We start from the raw sequence: 4,922 nt of genomic DNA on the forward strand, positions 1-4,922 counted from the left end.
GTATTGAAGGAAGTTCTTTACAGAACGCAATTAAAATCAATGTCAACACAATGTTGCTTATGGAATCAATACATATCTACCACATGAACTAGATATCAGAGGGGTGAAGGGCACTGATATCTAAGAAAACAACAAAAAGCAACACAAACAAAACAAATATCACGATAAATATATTTCATGAAGTCATGTATATGCAGTCACTACATATTTAATTAAAGTGTAAAGATGGTAACTCTTTAATGTGGGAGATGTGATAGTGTTGCAAAGAAGATTGAACGTAACAAATTCAATTAAACGACAATGAACTTATGATACAGATTACCAAGAAAAGGTCCTAAGTCATAAATAAGCAATTTCTAATTACTTGTTTTAATTTTTGAAATTGTTTTCGAGCCTTGAAATTGTGACACACAACCGTATTCAACTAAAACTTAAGAATTGTAAACCTCCATTCAACAGTGACATTGTATCATCAGCAAAATATGATAACTTATATGATATCGATGTCACATTTTAATCTGTACTATTTTTATTCCACCATTATTTCTATATCATGAAACTTACCTGTGTTGTTGTAGTTTACCCCCGTTTTTTGGTTTATACATTTGAGCGATTTCGATTTTTCGGATTTTTTAGTTGTCACATACTACCCCCTTCTGCCAATTATTTCGTATCTTTTATCAAAATCAATTTCTTTGTCAATTGTGTTCTCCAAATTATTTCTATTGTAGTCCTGTGGTGTTGAGTTGTCATTTTTATGTTATATTTCTCATGGCTATAAAAGAGGGAGGTTTGGCATGCCACAAAACCAGGTTCAACCCACCATTTTTTCCTTTAAAATTGTCCTGTACCAAGTCAGGAATATGTCCATAGTTTGTTTCTGTGTTTGTTACATTTTAAAGTTGCGTCGTTTGTTTTCTCTTATTTTTGAGTGTAAATTCACATTGCGATAAGACGTGTCACGGTACTTGTCTATCCCATATTCATGTATTTGATTTTGATGTTATATTTGTTATTCTCGTGGGATTTTGTGTGATGCTTGGTCCGTTTCTGTGTGTGTTACATTGTAGTGTTGTGTCGTTGTTCTCCACTTTTATTTAATGCGTTTCCCTCAGTTTTAGTTTGTTACCCCGATTTTGTTTTTTGTCCATGGATTTATGAGTTCGAACAGCGGTATACTACTGTTGCCTTTATTTATCTGATTGGATTATGATTTACAATTTTTAGCATAAAATTTTGCATTTCAGAATTTGTCAAATCAGATAAAAGCACTGTAGTATTAATTTATCTTTTTAATTACTGGAAATTAATTCAATTGATTTAAAATATTTTATATCCGAAAAAACTATTGTAGTACACAGTACAGGTCTTCGTTGTATCTAAATTTGCTTTGTATGTTATTTAAACATGTTAAACCCCGCCGCATTTTTCTGCCTGTCCCAAGTCAGGAGCCTCTGGCCTTTGTTAGTCTTGTATCATTTTAATTTTAGTTTCTTGTGTACAGTTAGGAGTTTCGTATGGCGTTCATTATCACTGAACTAGTACACAATGTATATATTTGTTGAGGGGTTTAGATGAAGGACGCCTCCAGGTGCGGGAATTTCTCGCTACATTGGAGACCTATTGGTGACCTTCTGCTGTTGTTTTTTCTATGGTCGGGTTTTTGTCTCTTTGACACATTCCCCATTTCCATTCTCAATTTTATATTGCTAAAAAAAAAGGATTTAAAATCTTTCCAATGCATTATTATTCCTTTTGAATAGTGGTTGTTTCACTTATAATTACATGTATGTTCCTGCTTGATAATTTATTACAATTTAAAATTGTAATCTTAAAGTTTCTTTTTTATAACTAACTTTAACTACATACCAAATGTGTACAAAGTTGACCTCCTTTAAAAGATCGAAATAATTAGTCATACTTTTCCCAATCACTCCGTTCTGATTTGAAAATGAATATGCTTTCAACGTTGAAATATTCCAGACGAAGACAGCTATACTTTTCACATCATATCTTCATATTTAATATGTCTAGGATGAAATAGTATTTAGTCTTTTCGATGTGGGATTAACATGTATTTAAAAATGTGAATAGCGACAGTATATCATATATATAAGTGCACTTCAATGCTTTTGCAGAGGAACTTTGAATATGGCAACATTTATACTTTATGACTGAAACTTTCTTTTACACATATATTTGTAGCTGGTAAAAAAAGATAAGGATAATTGGATATAGCCGTTACAATTTTGTCAATATAATATGCACCTTTTTTTCTTAATGTACTTAAGGTTTAAAAAACGGAAGATAGAGTAATTTATCAAAAGAAAATTGTTTTGATCTATATTTGGAATAAGAAAATGTGTTATGATTCCCATTGTGATAACTTTACACCTGATAATAGATAAGGCAACGTGTTTGTTACTGGTATTAATAGCAATTCTTTGTAACCACCATCCAAGTTGCGGCACGCATAGTCTCAGATTTTCTTGAAATTTGCTCTGATGGTAGCTATCGATAAACTAACAAGAAATATGATGACAAAACATGTGTTCATGTCCCCGTTGCCATGGTAACGGGTCCCCTGGATTTTGCCACAAAAATGCATATTTTGATGATAAAAAATTACCCATTTTAAGCATTTATCATATATACAGTTCAAGCTTTATGTATATTTTGACTATTGTTCATTACAATGTAACACTTTATGAGTAAGATGAAAGATAAAAATTATTTCTGACAAAATGGGAAGAAGAGGGCAGCACTGATTTAAATAGTGGAATTTTCAATGTATTCAAGAGGGCAAATTATAGGCATTTTGCATGACATTATACATAATACATTATCAGTAATATCGTCAACATTGTGTTTCATATCAAGACAATTCCATTCCTTCTATTTCTGATTAGCACATAGAATTCTCGGAAACAATACGGTCATGCCATCAAAATCTTCTAGAACACGCGGGCTTGGTGTTAGGGGTTGATGTAGTGGCAGAGGGAGCTCTAATAGTAACGAATCCTGATCAAGCAGAGATTTCAGACCGACCATTCCAACCTTAATTACAACCTTTTGCTGGTCCATCAAGCTCAAATGACGATATTTTAGTGAACGATAGTAGAGATGACACAGATGTGTCAATAGATATATGAAGATGTAGCATGAGTGACAATGAGACAACTCTCCATCCAAGTAACAATTTATAAAAGTAAACTATTATAGGCCAAGGTACGGCCTTCAACACGAAGCCTTGGCTCACACCGAACAGCTAGCTATAAAGGGCCCCAAAAATTACCAGTGTAAAACCATTCAAACGGGAAAGCCATCGGTCTGTAATCTATATAAACGAGAAGCATGGTTGAGCCGTAAGAGAAAATAGACAAGAACTACATACAGACAAACAAAACCTTGAGATATATTATATATATTGTGAAAATGACAATGAGAATAATGGTCGTAGTACGAACGTAATCAGGTTTTAGGAAGAGCGTGATCAGGACGTCAAGGGCATGATAGAGTCGTACTATGGTCTTGAACAGCGTGGTGTTAACGTGGTTTATGCGTAATGGAAGCGTATTTGGTCGCGGTGAGAACGTGATGATCGTAGTGAGGTCGTATTAACGTCGCTGTAAGATTGTAGTGCAGTCTCTTCGAAAAGAATCACGCTTTCGCTACGCTCTCGTTACGCTCTCGCTATGATGGTACAGCGACCTTTGCGATCTCACTACGACCTTATTGCGCTCTAACTACGCTTCTACTACGTTTGGATTTCGCCACCACCGCACCACGATTGTTTTAAACATGTTCAAAGTTGGCCACGCTCATCACGATCTTGAAGACCTCACCACCACCGTGCTACGACCTTACTGCGATCTACACGATCGTACTACGATTATCAAAATTTGCATCTTTTTCACAGATCGTAGTGCGATCGTGGCCTAGTGGGACTGCGGTATTACTCTTTACGCTATACATAGCTTATTCTATAATAATTTATTTATGTTAATTCTAGATGACGATTGGTACCCCAAATTGTCATAGGCTATTTACTCTAATAAGGGGTTGTCAAATGAATTTAAGATATATTCATGGTAAACCGGAATCTTGGATTGTACAATTACAGTACAATTCGGTCTAATTATTTGTCCAAATCTGCAAATTCGGAGACCTATTTGGAGTTTAATGTTTAGGCTTTCATTTATTTAAAGAAAACTTGGTGATTTTATTGTCTTATTCAAAATATTTTTGTTTGTATTTACAATCTTTTTTGTCTTCAAATGATTCATTTAAGGGAAGATAACTCATTCAGTAAAAAAAAATATACTGGACTAATAGGGAACTTTTTTTATTTTTACTTGTAGCAAGGAAACAAATTCAGTGACACCATTGCCTCTTTTTATTTTCTTAAAACATATAATAAGACCTATGTTCTCACAATTATTCAACATTCTATCTCAAAGATTTTTTTTATGCACACAAAAGATAGCACGGTGACACAACCTTTTTATTATATTTTTGAAAAAAAGCATAGTAAAAATGTTATTTTAGCAAATTATAAGCAAATTCTTTCTCAAAAAGTCTATACTTTATAATGATATACCTTAACCATTTAAAGTTGTTTGTAATAGTGTCTTGTTAATAATTTTTGAATTTTAAGTTTCCCTTTAGAGGGCTATAACTGTAATGAAAATCAGATGACGATTTCAACGAAGAAGATCTAGTGCTGCTGATAATCTATAAAATTAAATGTTTCTCATTCTCTTTTATTGTTTTCAAGATAAAAGGCAAAAAAGACAAAACATCAACACAGAATGTTCCCATGGAACACAGATGATGCCCTCGCTTGCATATCATATTTATTAAGTTATAAAGGGAAATAACTAAAGAATTGTAAAAGTGTAATTATTTTGTTTATAAAGGCA

The sequence above is a fragment of the Mytilus edulis genome, unplaced genomic scaffold, assembly GCF_963676685.1.
Source record: "Mytilus edulis unplaced genomic scaffold, xbMytEdul2.2 SCAFFOLD_892, whole genome shotgun sequence".
Classification (NCBI taxonomy): domain Eukaryota; kingdom Metazoa; phylum Mollusca; class Bivalvia; order Mytilida; family Mytilidae; genus Mytilus; species Mytilus edulis.